The following is a 15,848-nucleotide window of genomic DNA, read 5'->3' as shown; positions in this document are numbered from 1 at the left end:
ACCTTCCACCCACCCTACCGTGCCTTTCCTTCAAGATTCTGCACTCTGTTCCATGCTTCCATGTCTCTGGATCCACTCGTTCAGCAGTTTATTTTGTTATGTAGATTCCACATATGAGTGCGATTATGTGATACTTGTCTTTCTCTGACTGACTTATTTCACTTAACATGATATTCACCAGGTCCCTTCATGCTGTCTCAAAGGGTATGAGATTCTTCTTTTTTACTTCTGCATAGAATTCTGGGGTATAATTGTACCACAGCTTTTTTATCCACTCATCTGCTGATGGGCACTTGGGCTGTTTCCAGATCTTAGCTATTGTACATTGTGCTGCTATGAACATAGGGGTAACATGTATTCTTTCTGATTGGTGTTTCAGTTTTCTTAGAATATATTCCTAGAAGTGGGATCACTGGGTCAAATGAAAGTTCTATATTTAATTTTTTGAGGAAACTCCATACTGTTTTCCACGATGGCTGCATCAGTCTGCATTCCCACCAGCAGTTGTACAAGGGTTCCCTTTTCTCCACATCTAACTGTAGCCAGCACTTGTTGTTTGTTGATGATAGCCATTTTGACAGGTGTGAGCTGATATCTCATTGTGGTTTTAATTTGCATTTATCTGTTGAATAGTGACATTGTGTGTTTTTCATATATCTCTTGGCCATCTGTATGTGCACTTTAGAGAAGTGTCCGTTTAGGTCCTTTGCCCATTTTTAAATTGGATTTTTGGCTTCCTTTTGTTGAGTTTTATGTTTTCTTTATATATTTTGGAAATTAACCCCTTATCAGATGTATCATTGGCAAATACTTTCTTCCATACAGTGGGTCTCTTTTCATTTTGATGGTGGTTTCTTTTGCTGTGCAGAAGCTTCTTAGTTTGATGTAGTCCCATTTGTTTACCTTTTCCTTTGTTTCTTTTGCCCTAGGAGATATATCAGCGAAAATTCCCCTGTGTGAGATGTTTCAGATTTTGCTGCCTATGTTTTCTTCTAAGACCTGGAGATTATTATGCTAAGTGAAATAAGCCAGTCAGAGAAAGACAAACATCACATGATCCTACTTATTTGTGAAATCTGAAGAACAAAATAAATTGACCAACAAAATGACTCCAGAGGCATGGAGGCATGGAACAGACTGGCATATCTTCGGGGCAGTAGGGGAGATGGGAAGAGATAAACCCAAGAATTTACAGACATATGCATAGCCCATGGACATAGACCATAGTGTAGTGAATTCCTTAAGTGGGGTAGGGGTTGGGTGGAGGGGTGCAAAGTGGGGGAAATTAGGGGACATCTCTAATACTGTCAACAATAAAAAATATATTTTTAAAATAAAAATAATAAAGAGAGAACTGGCAACAAGATGATAGTGAGTTTGCTGCAAAACAATTGTATCACACTAATGTCCTAGAGGATAAGATTAAATAAAATATATTCCTAGTTTTTAAACAAAGCAAACAAATAAATAATATTGGCAGAGAAATTTATTGGGGAGACATTGGTTTATAAGATTATATAGGTTTCAAGTGTACATTTCTAGGATACATGATCTGTATATTACATTGTGTGCCCAACACCCAGAGTCAATTTTGCCTTTTATTGTCTCAATACATTCTATAGCTAGACATGCATCGTGAATGCCTTATGTAAAAAATGGTCCTTAACTTCATGGCAAAACTTAGATTTTGTGGCAGGATCATGTGCTCATTCTAATCGGGAAAGCCTCTTTCCCCCTAGGTGAGGAACGGAAGCTATTGAACTCCCAAGGAACTACTTCCACAGAAGTGATTGCTGTTTCAGAGAAGATGACAACTGACCAAGATGTTTTCCTGATATCCATTTAAAAATGTGTATGGGACAACGCATCTATCCATAAGAGAATAAATCTGTATGGAAATGTGGTAGATACTGTCATCTAACCTCTTTCTGGAGGTAAGAAAAAAAAGTAGCATAGTTTTAATTAACCTATCAATGTATTCCACAACCAAGTCATAGTGTCCGTTGACTCAAATATTACTGGTCTGTCCCTGAAAAAGAAGCTGCTATACTTCCTTTTCTGCATTGTCCCTATTAACATCTACTTAGAGCTGTCTGAGCTCCGCTTCTCTACTTATAGCTATTATATCTTTTTAATGACTGTGTATAGAAAAGCTGTGGGTTTACTTAACTGAGAGTCATTCTAGTTTCTGAAGTTTATGTCAAATTCTGGAATTCTGACTATGGTTTAGTTGTAGTGAATGCTTACGTTCAATGCACTGGTCTGGTATCCTATATAATAAAACCCTAATATGCAAATTGACCGAATGGCAGAACGACTGGTCGCTATGACACACACTGACCACCAGGAGGCAGACACTCAATGCAAGAGCTGTCCCCTGGGGGACAGTGTGCTCCCACAGGAGGAGCACCACTTAGCCAGAAGCAGAGATAATGGCTGGCAAGTGCAGTAGTGGTGGTGGGAGCCTCTCCCGCCTCCACAGCAGTGCTAAGGACCCCTCGGGGATGTCCGCCTGCTGGCTTAGGCTCGCTCCCCGCCAGCAGGCGGATATTCCCCAAGGGCTCCCAAACAGCGAGAGGGTGCAGGCCAGGCTGAGGGACTACTCACAGTGCATAAATGTCGTTCACCGGGCCTCTAGTCCTATATAATAAATGGGTAATATGCAAATTGACCATTACCCCAATAAACAAGATGGCCAGCAGGGGAGGGCAGTTGTGGGCAACAGGCCTGCAGGGGAGGGCAGTTAGAAGAGACCAGACCTGAAAGGAAGGGCAGTTTGGGGCGATCAGGTCTGCAGGGGAGGGCAGTTAGGGGTGACCAGGCTAGCAGGAGAGGGCAGTTGGGAGGGACCAAGCCTGCAAGGAAGGCTAATTAGGGGCAATCAGACTGTCAGGGAAGGGCAGTTTGGGGGGACCAGGCCTGCAAGGCAGGGCAGTTGAGGGCAACCAGGCCTGTAGGGGAGAGCAGTTATGCGTGACCAGGCTGGCAGGGTAGGGCAGTTAGGGGTGACTGGGGTGGCAGGGGAGGGCAGTTGGGGCGACTAGGCCTGCTGGGGAGGACAGTTGCGGGGAACCAGGGCTACAGAGAAGGGCAGTTGGAAGGGACCAGGCCTGCAAGGGAGGGCCATTGAAGATGATCAGATCTGCAGAGGAGGGCAGTTGGGCGCGATCAGGTCTGCAGGGCAGGCAGTTAAGGGTGATTGGGCCAGAAGAGGAGGGCAGTTGGTGGTGACCAGGCTGGAAGGGCAGGGCAGTTACGGGTGACCAGGCTGGCAGGAGAGGGCAGTTTGGAGGGACCAAGCCTGCAAGGAAGAATAGTTAGGGGCAATCAGACTGGCAGTTTGGGGGGACCAGGCCTGTAAGGCAGGGTAGTTGGGGGCAATCAAGTCTGCAGAGGAGGGTATTTGGGGGGACCAGGCCTACAGGGGAAGGCAGTTCAGGGGGACCAGGCTTACAGAGGAGGGCAGTTAGGGGTGACCAGGGCTACAGGAGAGGGCAGTTGGGAGGGACCAGGCCTACAGGGGAGGGCTGTTGGGTGGGACGAGGCCAACAGGGGAGGACAGTTAGGCACAACTAGGTCAGCAGGGGAGGGCAGATGAGGGTGACCAGGCCTGCAGGGAAGGGCAGTTGGGGACGACCATGCTGGCAGGGAAGGGCAGTTAGGGGAGACCAGGCTGGCAGGGGAGGGCAGTTGGGGGACTAGGCCTGCTGGGGAGGGCAGGGACATTTGGTGGGGACCTGGTCTGCACGAGAGGGCAGTGGGGAGCAACCAGGCTTGCAGGGGAAGGCAGTTTTGATAGACCAGACCTACAACGGAGGGCAGTTGGGAGGGTCCAGGCCTGCAGGGGAGGACAGTTAGGCACAACAAGGCCTACAGGCGAGGGCCAATGAGGGTGACCAGGCCTGCAGGGGAGGACTGTTGGGGGTACCAGGCCTCCAGGGGAGGGCAGTTTGGGGGACCAGGCCTGCAAGAGAGGGCTGTTGGGGTGATCAGGTTTGCAGGAAATGGGCAGTTGGGTGGGACCAGGACTACAGGGAAGGGAAGTTGCTGGGGACTAGGCCTGCAGGGGAGGGCAATTGTGGGGGACTATGTCTATAGGTGAGGCAGTTGGAAGGGACCAGGCCTACAAAGGAGGGCAGTTGGGGGTGATCAGGTCTCCACGGGAGGGCAGTTAGGGTTGACTGGGCCAAAAGAGTAAGGCAGTTGGGGATGACCAGGCTGGCAGGGGAGGGTAGTTAGGGATGACCAGGCCACCAGGGGAGGGCAGATGGGGGTGACCAGGCCTGCAGGGAATGGCAGTTGGTAGCAACCTGGCCTGCAGGGGAGGGCATTTGGGGGCAAACAGGACTGCAGGGGAGGGCAGTTGGGAGAAGCAGGCCTGCAGCGGAGGACAGTTAGATGTGACAAAGCCAGTAGGGGTGGGCAGTTGGGGGGGACCAACTTTCAAGGGAGTGCAATTGGGGGGGGGGGGACCAGACATATAGTGGTGGCCAGTTTGGGGGACCAGGCCTGCAGGGGAGGGCAGTTAGGGGTGACTGGGCCACCAGGGAAGGGCACTTGGCAGCAACCAGGCCTGCAGGGGAGGGCAGTTGGGGGTGGGGGACCGAGCCAGCAGGGCAGGGCTGTTAGGGGTGACCAGACAGCAGGGCAGGGCAGTTGGCGGTGGCCAGGCCTGCCGGGGAGGTCAGTTGGGAACAACCAGGCCTGCAGGGGAAGGCAGTTGGGGATGACCTGGCCTGCAGGGGAGGGCAGTTGTGGGGGACCAGTCCCACAGGGGAGGGCAGTTGGGGGCGACCAGGCTTACAGGGTAGGGCATTTGGGTCGACCAGTCCTACAGGGGAGGAAAGTTCGGGGGGACCTGGCCTTCAGGGCAGGGCAGTTGGGGGGTACCGGGCCAGCAGAGGAGGGCTGTTAGGAGTGACTGGGCCAGCAGGGGAGGGCAGTTGGAGTTGGGGGCAACCAGGCCTGCAAGGGAGGTCAGTTAGGGGCAATTGGGCCAGCAGGGGAGGGCAGTTAGGGGTGACCTGGCGGGCAGGGGAGGGCAGTTGGGAGAAACCAGGCCTGCAGGCGAGGGCAGTTGTGGGGAACTGGGCCTGCAAGGGAGGGCAGTTGGGTGGGACCAGGCCTACAGGGAAGGGCAGTTGCTGGGGACTAGGCCTGCAGGGTAGGTCAGTTGGGAGTAACCAGGCCTGCTGGGGAGGGCAGTTGGGGTGACCAGGCCTACAGAGGAGGACAGTTGGCGGGGCCCAGGCCTGCAGGGGAGGTCAGTTGGGAGCAGCCAGGCCTCCTGGGAGGGCAGTTGGGTGGGACCAGGCCTACAGGGAGGGCATTTGGTGGGGACTAGGCCTGCAGGGGATGACAGTTGGGGGCGGAGGCTTTCGGCCTTGGGCAGGAGTGGACCTCCAGCTCCCTGCGATCAATCACAGGGCGTCTGCTCCTGCCCAAGCCGAAAGCAGACCCCCAGCTCCCTGCGATCGATTTCAGGGGGTCCACTCCTGCCCAGGCCTTACCTCACAGTGACCTGGGTGCCAGGATATTCCTGGGACACAGGCGCTGGGTGCCTATGTATGCAAATTAACCGCCATATTTTTTGGGTTAATTTGCATAGTCACTCTGATTGGCTATGGGCGTAGCAAAGGTACGGTCAATTTACATGTTTGTCTATTATTATGTAAGACTAGGGGCCTGGTGCAAGAAATTCACACACTGGGCAGGATGAGGGGTGTCCCTCAGCCCAGCCTGCCCACTCTCACATACTGGGAGCCCTCAGGGGATGTCCTACTGATGGCATTGGGAGTGGGCCTAAGCCGCAGTCTGGCCTCCCTTTGTGGGAGGCAACCAGGCTGATCAGGGGAGAGCACCAGCCCCATCACCCTGCTGTTGCAGCCACTGCCAGTCACCGCAACCACCAAGGTGTTTTCATCAACACGGACTCCAGTCCCTTCACCATGAAAAAATGACAACTTTCTTTAGGCATTTTCAAGATGTGTCTTTCATAGGATATGACATTTTTTTCTTTATTTTTTTTTATCCTCACCTGAGGATATGTTTCCATTTATTTTTAGAGAATGTGGAAGAGAAAGGGAAAGACAGAGAGAAACATCAAAGTGAGAGGAACATCAACACTTAGATTGGTTGCCTCCTGCATGAGTCCTAACCTGGGCCCCAGCCAGGGAGGAGCCTGCAATCTAGGTACATGCCCTTGATCAGAATTGAACCCAGACCCTGCGGTCAGCAGGCCAAGGCATTATCCACTGAGCCAAACCAGCTAGGGCAGGATATGACATTTCTTAGCCCTTCCAGCAGTGGACCTTCGTTTTTTTCTCCAGGAGTGTGGTGGAAAAACCCTAGATCATCTTTTTGGATTCTTATTAACAAAGTTACTAAGAATATTACCAATGGCATACAGGGAACTTAGCCAATGAGTGGTCAGAAAAGGTTTTTCCTCTATAGTTCACACTGATCGCTGACTTGGCCCCTGCCCAGCTCCCTCCAATCTCTGACTCCACCCCTGCCCAGGCCTAAAGCCTCTGGTTAAGGCTTTAGGCCTGGGCAGGGGCCCCCTTGGCTCCAATCACCAGCTCGGCCCTGCCCAGGGGTCCCCTGGCTCAGGCCCTTCCCAGGCTGCTCAGGGCCCACATGGGGCCTACCTTGGAGTGACCTGGGTGCCAAGGATATTCCCAGGACCCAGGCCACTGGGTGCTTATGTATGCAAATTAACTTCCATCTTTGTTGGGTTAATTTGCATACTCACTCTGATTGGCTGTGGGTGTAGTGGAGGTACAGTCAGTTTACATGTTTGTCTATTGTTAGGTAAGATTCACTTTGAAATTGGTAATAAAAGGGAAAGGATGAATATTTGCCTTGTCTTTTTCAGAGGAAATAAAATTTATCCTAATTGATGAGAAAATGTTGTCCTTTATAGAAGAACTAGAGGCCCAGTGCATGAAATTCATACATGGTGGGGGGTCCCTCAGCCCAGCCTGCACCCTTTCCAATCTGTGACCCCTCGGGGGATGTCCGACTGCCTCTTGCATTCCGGGACTACTGGCTCCTAACCGCTCGCCTGCCTGCCTGACTGACTGCCACTAACTGCTATGCTGCTGGCCTGATCGCCTCTGCCTCACCCCAGAACCCAGGATTCCCTCCTCTGGCTGGCTGCAGACACCAAGGATCTGGGCTGGCTTCGCCCATGCTGGCCGCAGCTGCAAAAGACTGCGGGTGGGCAACTTTGCCTGGGCTCCAGCCACAGGTGCCCGCGACCGTGGCAGGGGCAGCTTGTCCTTCTCCCAGGCCACAGCTGCAGGTGCAGCCTCTGGCACTCGGGACTGCGGGGTGGGCAACATGTCCCTCTCCCAGGCCGCAGCCCCAGCCACTGGTGCCCGGGACCACAGGGCATGCAGCTTGTCTCTCTCCTGGGGCGCAGGCACAGGTGCAGCCACTGGCACCTGGGACCATGGGACAGGCAGCTTGTCCCTCTCCTGAGCTGCAGCCTGGCTGGTCCCCATTCCTCTCTTGAGAGCTCATTTGTGCCTGGCTGGTCCCCATTCCTCTCTCTCCAGTGTTGAGTGTCTGAGCCATTATGGTGGGGAAGCCCAAGAGTTCAGCCTGGGCTTCTTCTGGAATACAGAGTAACCTGGAAGGTACTTTCTTCTTGAAGCTAGAAAATCACCTGCCTGCTTGATCACCCCTAACTGCCCCCCTGCAAGCCTGATCACCCATAACTGCCTCTTCCTGCCAGCCTGGTCACCCCAACTGTCCCCCCTGCCGGCCTGGTTGCCCCAAACTGTCCACCCTACTGGCCTGGTTGCCCTTCACTGCCCGCCTCAGCAGGCCTGGTTGCCCCTCACTGCCCCACCCCCACCAGTCTGGTCACCTCACACAGCCTGCTGATCAGTTGCCCCTCACTGCCCCCCCTGCCAGCCTGGTCGTCCCATGAAGCCTGCTGTTTGATCGTTACTGTGAAGGCATCCTGACCAATTTGCATATTACCCTTCTATTAGTATAAATTAAGCAAACATGGCAAAAGTGAACAATTATCCAATTTAGATTTTGAGTATGTGAATATCCACTTTTTATTTAAACATTAAAAATTATATAACATGAATTTGAAACAAAAGAATAATGCTTTTTGTGTTTTGTATGTTAAATTTTACTTGTATATACCCATGTCATTTAATCTCTAGAAAGTCAATAAAAATCCTTTGTCTCAGGATTCTCTGTATTTTCATAGGAAGCCACTTTGTAGAGGATGGATGGGCCCCCAAATCAACTTTGTGAAACAGTGTCAGCTCATTTTGGACAGAAGAGTCCCCCACTTCCCCTAAAATCTGTAATGTATGCACAAAATTTATGTGGTGTCAGCAGCGTGATGGATGTTCCTAACACTAGGAAGAAATTATAGACATATGTTGCAATGTTAAGGGTGTAGACTGCCATGGAGTAAGAAAGAAGAGGGCACAGCAGTGAAACCTGGGATGAAAGTGGAGATCAGAAATCCAAGAGCAGAGAAAAATTGTCAAAGTGGTTCGAGGGGGATTAAGAAAATGGTGAGCATAAGGAGGCAGGATGTATGGGAGCCATGTGGCATAAGAATGTGCCAGATGGTGTTGAAAGATGGCAAGGAAAGGGCAAGTGCCCTGAAGAGACAATGAAGTTAAAATGACAGTTACGAAGACCAGACGAAGGTCAGCATAGCATAAGTGGGTGGCATACCTATCACAATGTGATGTGAAGCCTAGAAACAATTCAAAGCAGGATAGTAAAAATCAGAGGACCAACTTCAGCTGGTAAATAGGGGATTTTGAGATCAGGAAAAGGCAAGCGATTTGAAGCCAAGTCAGCTTAGAAGAGTGAAGCAGTATGAGCTTTGGTATCAGGTAAATCTAATTTTAAAGGCAGGCTTTGCTATTTACTACCTGTGTGACCTTCGACAAATCACCTCCGGAAGATCGGGGGTGGTGCCCTACAAAGTGTATTTTAAACACCTACCCAGGTGGTTTTGAGGTAGGTGAGGAGCAGGTCACTTGGAATCATTGAAAACACCAGGGCCCAGGAAGGCTGGAGCAGGTGATGGAGGATTAGGGTTAGGGTTAGGGCTAGGGCTCAGGTTAGGGTTAGGGCTATGGCTATGGCTAGGGCTAGGGCTAGGGTTATGGTTAGGGCTAGGTTTAGGCTTAGGATTAGGGTTAGGGTTAGGCTAGGGTTAGGGTTAGGCTAGGGCTAGGGTTAGGGCTAGGGCTAGGGCTAGGGCTAGGTTTAGGCTTAGGGTTAGGTTTAGGCTTAGGGTTAGGGTTAGGGTTAGGGTTAGGGCTAGGGTTAGGGTTAGGCATAGGGATAGGGATAGGGTTCGGGTTTGGGATAGGGCTATGGTTAGGTTTAGGTTTAGGGCTAGGGTTATAGTTATGGCTAGGGTTAGGGCTATTTTTAGGGCTAGGGCTAGGGCTAGGGTTAGGGTTATGCTTAATGCTAGGGTTAAGGGTAGGATTATGGCTAGAGCTACGATTATGGTTAATGTTAAGGGTAGGTCTAGGTTTAGGGCTAGGGTTAGGGTTAGGGCTCAGTCTAGTGCTAGCATTAGGGTTAGGGATTGGTTTTGTGTAGGGATACTGTTAGGATTAGTGTTAGGGCTAGGGCTAGGGTTAGGGTTAGGGCTAGGGCAGTGGTCGGCAAACTGTGGCTTGGGAGCCACATGCGGCTCTTGAGCCGTGGTTTGCTGCTCTGTTGACTAATGAGTTTGCCGACCACTGGATAGGGGCTTAATCACAAGGAAAAACAACAGCCTGTAATTATTGGAATTGAGAGTCTAGGTCAGTGGTCGGCAAACTCATTAGTCAACAGCGGCAAACCGCGGCTCGCGAGCCGCAGTTTGCCAACCACTGGGCTAGGGCTAGGGCTAGGGGTAGAATTAGTGCTAGGGTTAGGGCTAGGGTTAGGGCTAGGGATAGGGAGAGGATTAGGTTTATAGTTAGGGTTAGGGCTAGGTTTAGGGCAACAGGCACAAGGAGCTCATCCTGTTGGCACAGGAGCTCAGAGATGGACAGGCACAGGGGGTTACTGGGTTAGAGTGTGAAGGCTGTAACTGTTTCTGGGGCAAAGGGCTGAGGTCAGCTGAGCCTGGCCTAGAAGATCTTGTTCCTATTTAGTGGGTTGTCTCCGTGCTTACCTCAGGAAGATTGGGGGTGGTGTCCTAGAGAGTGTGTTTTAAACAACTACCCAGGTGGTTTTGAGTGAGGAGGAGATCATAGGGTATCATTGAAAACACCTGGGCCAGGGAAGGCTGGAGTGGGTAGGGGAGGATTAGGGTTAGAGTTGGGGTTAGGGTTAGGGTTAGGGTTAGGGTTAGATCTAGAGCAGGGGTTAGGGCTAGGGTTAGGCTTAGGATTAGTTTAGTGCTAGGGCTAGGGTTAGGGCTATGGTTAGCGTTAGCTTTGGGGTAAGGGTTAGTGTTAGGGCTAGGGCTAAGTTTAGAGCTATGATAGTGTTAGGATTAGTTGTATTGTTAAAGCACAAGGAGCTCAGCCTCTTGGCAGAGGAGCTCTGTGATGGCCCAGCATGGGGGTTGCTGGTGAAGAGCGTAAAGAGTGTAGCTGTGTTCAGGGGGCGAAGGACGGAGGGTAGCTGAGCCTGGCCTGGGGAATCCAGTCCCCATTTGGTGGGTTGACTCCATGCTGACCTTCGGCAGATCATGGGTGGTGCCTTAGAAAGTGTGGTTTAAACACTGCCCTGGTGGTTTTGAGGTACCTGAGGAGCAGGTCTCAGGGAATCATTGAAAACACCGGGGCCCTCGCTGAAACCGGTTTGGCTCAGTGGATAGAGCGTCGGTCTGCGGACTGAGAGGTCCCGGGTTCGATTCCGGTCAAGGGCATGTACCTTGGTTGCGGGCACATTCCCAGTGGGGGTTGTGCAAGAGGCAGCTGATCGATGTTTCTCTATCATCGATGTTTCTAACTCTCTATCCCTCTCTCTTTCTCTCTGTAAGAAGTCAATAAAATATATATAAAAAAGAAAAAAAGAAAAAAAAAAAAAACACCGGGGCCCGGGAAGGCTGGAGCAGGTGGTAGAAGGTTAGGGTTATGGTTGTGGTTAGGGTTATGGATAGAGCTTGGGGTAGGGTTCTGCTCTAGGCTTATCAAAATACATACATGCTTCCTGTTGCTTCATATTTGTATTGCGACCTAGCCCTTGGAAAATACTGCTGGTGTTTTAAGACTCAGCTCTAATGACAAATTTTGAGGATAGGATGTCTAAATCCCCCTAGTTATAACATTTGTCATCTCCCTATATGTTTTCTGAATTCTTTATAATCATAAAATCTACCATAATGCACCCGAAACTGAGCTTATTATCAATGTTGCTAATACTCAGCACTACTTTAACAGTAGGTATTATTACAACTCTTTATCAGCTCAGGAAATTGTCCATAATTCTGTAGCCAGCAAGTGGGTGTGCCAGGATTTGACTTAGAGCTGTAGTCTTTATTTATTTATTTATTTATTTTAAATATATTTTATTCATTTTTTACAGAGAGGAAGGGAGAGAGATAGTCAGAAACATCAATGAGAGAGAAACATCGATCAGCTGCCTCCTGCACACCCCCCACTGGGGATGTGCCCGCAACCAAGGTACATGCCCTTGACCGGAATCGAATCTGGGACCTTTCAGTCCGCAGGCTGACGCTCTATCCACTGAGCCAAACCGGTTTCGGCAGAGCTGTTGTCTTTAAAGCTGTATTGGTGTGTGTGTGTGTGTGTGTGTGTGTGTGTGTGTGTGTGTGTGTGTATGTATCTGGCTCCCCTACTCTACGGTGTATTTGAAAGTAGGACTCATGCCCTATTAGTTTTGTTTTCTCAACAACTGGCACAAAAAATAATGTATATTAAGTAGTTATAAATGCTTGCAGAACTGCACTGAATTGATTTCAATTTAGGAAGCATAATACTGTGTTATGGGCTGAAATCATATATTGAAGTCTTGGCCCCCAGTACCTCAAGAACGTGGCTGTTTAGGTCACAGGGCTTTTCCAGAGGTAATTAAGACAAAATGAGGTAATATGGGTTGACCCTAACCCAACATGACCAGGGTCCTTAGAAGAGGAGGTTAACACACAGCCAGACATAGAGAAATGACCATGCAAAGACACAGAGAAGGATGGTTATCCACACGCCAAGGAGAAAGACCTCAGAAGAAATCAACCCCAATGACAACATGTTCACAAACTTCTAGCTTCCAAAACTGTGAGGAAGTCAATGTTTGTGGTAACACCTTGTGTACAGTACTTGGCTGTGGCGGCCCAAACAAATCAGCACAATTGCTTTGGTCATGGTGCCTTTCCATGTGCCTTACTTAGCAAAGCTCCACCGAGTAGCTGTCTCCTGTTCTGCGTTGGCTTCCTCCTGCTGGGTCCTCACCTCTTCCAGTTCCTGATCCTTCTTCATCAACAGTCCCCAGACCCCAACCACTTTGTTCTCCTGGGATTTGTGGTTTTTCTGGTTTTGCCCAGCTCCATGATTTCTCTTTCCAGCTTTGCCTTTCGTATCAGTCCTGTTTAGGCCTGCTTACCTGATTCTGATTTGTGGCTTTCTATTGCTTTAAATTACTGTCTGAACAGGGTTGGTGGATTTAGCAAAGAAAAAATATTGTTTATCCAAAGTTCAAAGTTAATTGGGTGTCTGTATTTTATCTGGCAAGCCTATGTCTGGTCCATTACCCATCAATGTCTGCAGTGTCTTTGATGTGGCAAAATTATTTGCCACATAACTTATAACTGTAGTTAAAAACACACACAAATATCAGGCTTTAGAGCAAGGCATTAAGTTCAAATTCTAACAACCTGCTAACTTCCCAGCACTTAGTGTCTTTTCTTTTTAATTAAATATTTTTATTGATTTCAGAGAGAAAGAGAGAGAGAAACGTCAATGATAAGAGAGAATCATTGATGGGTTGCCTCCTGCACACCCAATACTGGGGATTGAGCCCACAACCCAGGCATATGCCCTGGGTCGACGCTCAATAGCTGAGCCATACCTGGCCCAGCTGTCCTTCTTAACCTGTAAACCATTACTAATATGCTAATTAGACCAGATGTCTTCCGGACGTCCTTCCTGACAAAGCCGGGGCATGGCTGAACTGTAAACCACCCACGGCCCCTCTCCCAGGCTGGCCTCACCTCCCAGAGGGGACCCCCGCCCCGACGGGGGCATGGCCGGGCTATAAACCCCTGATGGCCCCTCACCCAGGCCGGCCCCTCCCCCAGTGACCCCCGCCACCCCAATTGGGGGCATGGCCGGCCAGCAAACCCTCGACAGCCTAAAGCCCAGGCTGGCCCCGCTACCAGCAGGGACCCCCCCACCCCAATGGGGGCATTGGCCAACCTGCAAACTGCCAGCAGCCCCTCCCTCGCCCTAGCCAGCCCCGCCCCCTAGCGGGGACCCCCACCCTGATCAGGGGCATGGCCAGCCTGCAAACCCTCAGCAGCCCAAAGCCCAGGCCAGCCCCGCCCCCCAGCAGGGACCCCCCACCCTGATCAGGGGCATGGCCAGCCTGCAAACCCTCAGCAGCCCAAAGCCCAGGCCAGCCCCGCCCCCAAGCAAGGACCCCCACCCCAATAGGGGGCACTGCTGGGTTGCAAGCCCCCGGCAGCCCCTCGCCTAGGCCAGCCCCACCCCCCAGCGGGGACCCCCACCCCAATAGGCTGTGTGGCTGGGCTGCAAACTGCCGGCAGCCCCTCGCCCAGGCTGGCCCCACCTCCCAGCAGGGACCCCCTACCTCAATCCGGGGCCCCTTTCATGGCAAGCCATCCTCCACCCGTGCACCAGGCCTCTATCCTATACTAAAGGTCTGGTGCACGAAATTCATGCACAGGGAGGGGGTGTCCCTCAGCCTAGCCAGCACCCTCTCCAATCTGGGACCTGTCAGGGGATGCCCAACTGCCGGTGGGATCGGGCCTAAACCAGCAGTTGGATATCCCTCTCAAAATATGGGACTGCTCCCTGGGTCCGGGAGAGGCCACGCGCCCCTGGGTCCGGGAGAGGCTGGATCCCGGGTCCGGGTGAGGCCGTGTGCCCCTGGATCCAGATGAGGCCGTGTGCCCCTGGATCCGGGTGAGGCCGGGTCCCGGGACCGGGTGAGGCCGCACACACCTGGGTCCGGGTGAGGCCACGCGCCCCTGGGTCCGGGTGAAGCTGGATCCCGGGTCCTGGTGAGGCCGCACCCCTGGGTCCGGGAGAGGCCATGCGCCCCTGGGTCCAGGTGAAGCTGGATCCCGGGTCCTGGTGAGGCCGTGCCCCTGGGTCCGGGAGAGGCCATGAGCCCCTGGGTCCAGGTGAGACCATGCGCCCCTGGGTCCAGGTGAGGCTGGATCCTGGGTCCGGGTGAGGCCGCACACACCTGGGTCCGGGTGAGGCCACGCGCCCCTGGGTCCGGGTGAAGCTGGATCCCGTGTCCGGGTGAGGCCGTGCACCCCTGGATCTGGGTGAGGCCATTCGCCCCTGGGTCCAGGTGAGGCCGTGCGCCCCTGGATCTGGGTGAGGCTGGGTCCCGGGTCCGGGTGAAGCTGGATCCCGGGTCTGGGTGAGGCCATGCGCCCCTGGATCCAGGTGAGGCTGGGTCCCGGGTCCGGGTGAAGCTGGATCCCGGGTCCGGGTGAGGCTGTGCGCCCCTGGATCCGGGTGAGGCTGGGTCCCGGGTCTGGGTGAGACCGTGCCCCTGGGTCCGGGAGAGGCCACGTGCCCCTGGGTCCGGGTGAGGCCATGCGCCCCTGGGTCCAGGTGAGGCCGTGCGCCCCTGGATCCGGGTGAGGCTGGGTCCAGGGTCCGGGTGAGGCCGTGCCCCTGGGTCCAGGAGAGGCCATGCGCCCCTGGGTCCGGGTGAGGCCGTGCACCCCTAGATCCGGGTGAGGCTGGGTCCCGGGTCCGGGTGAAGCTGGATCCCGGGTCCGGGTGAGGCCGTGCGCCCCTGGATCCGGGCGAGGCTGGGTCCCGGGTCCGGGTGAGACCACGCCCCTGGGTCCGGGAGAGGCCACGCACCCCTGGGTCCGGGTGAGGCCATGCGCCCCTGGGTCCAGGTGAGGCCGTGCGCCCCTGGATCCGGGTGAGGCTGGGTCCTGGGTCCGGGTGAAGCTGGATCCCGGGTCCGGGTGAGGCCACGCGCCCCTGAGTCTGGGTGAAGCCGCGCCCCTATGTCCGGGCGAGACCAAACCAGAGGGAGTCGGACCTGCATTACCACCATTTGTCCACCATCCAGAGCTGAAAAGTCAGTGCCGACATGTACACATAAGGAACTGGTGGACATTGAAATTGGGTCTCAAAAGAACTGTTGGTCCAGAAAGAAACTTACTACAGACCGATGCATTTGCCTGTCAGCATAACTATTATTGCTTGTCTCACATTCGGTTCTTGTAAGTATATTTCTAGTAACACATGATCTCACTCATCTAGGGGAAATGATGAACAACATAGACTGATGAACAAGAACAGACCCAGAAACAAGGAGGCATCGATCGGACTGTCGGGCCTCAGAGAGAGGGTAGGAGAGGGTGGGAGTAGGGGGGAGAGATCAACCAAGGGACTTGTGTGCATGCATACGAGCCTAACCAATGGTTAAGGACAACAGGGGGGTGGGGGCATCCGTGGGGAGGGGTGAGGGATGGGAATGGGGGGATGAGGACAAATATGTGACACCTTAATCAATAAAGAAATTTAAAAAATAAAATAAATAAAAAAAGAGAAAAAAAAATATGGGACTGCTGGCTCCCAACCACTCACCTACCTGCCTGATCACCACCTAAACAGTCCCCTGCCAGCCTGATTGACACCTAACTGCTCCCCTGCCAGCCCAATTGCCCCCAA

At 52.5% G+C, this 15,848-nt stretch overlaps 1 long non-coding RNA gene across 2 annotated transcripts in view; it reads left to right on the top strand.

Annotated features, from left to right (window-relative positions):
* Nucleotides 1-8,273, top strand: part of LOC114234122 (uncharacterized) — a 47,337-nt gene extending 39,064 nt beyond the window's left edge. For both annotated transcript variants that reach the window (XR_008554589.1, XR_003620327.2), the window contains exons 4-5: nt 1,740-1,934; nt 8,234-8,273. This is a non-coding gene — a long non-coding RNA (uncharacterized LOC114234122). The remainder of the gene's footprint in view (nt 1-1,739; nt 1,935-8,233) is intronic.
* Nucleotides 8,274-15,848: the final 7,575 nt, after the last annotated feature.

Source organism: Eptesicus fuscus, chromosome 19, assembly GCF_027574615.1.
Source record: "Eptesicus fuscus isolate TK198812 chromosome 19, DD_ASM_mEF_20220401, whole genome shotgun sequence".
NCBI classification, from domain to species: Eukaryota; Metazoa; Chordata; class Mammalia; order Chiroptera; family Vespertilionidae; genus Eptesicus; species Eptesicus fuscus.
This window is presented reverse-complemented; position numbering and strand designations above follow the sequence as displayed.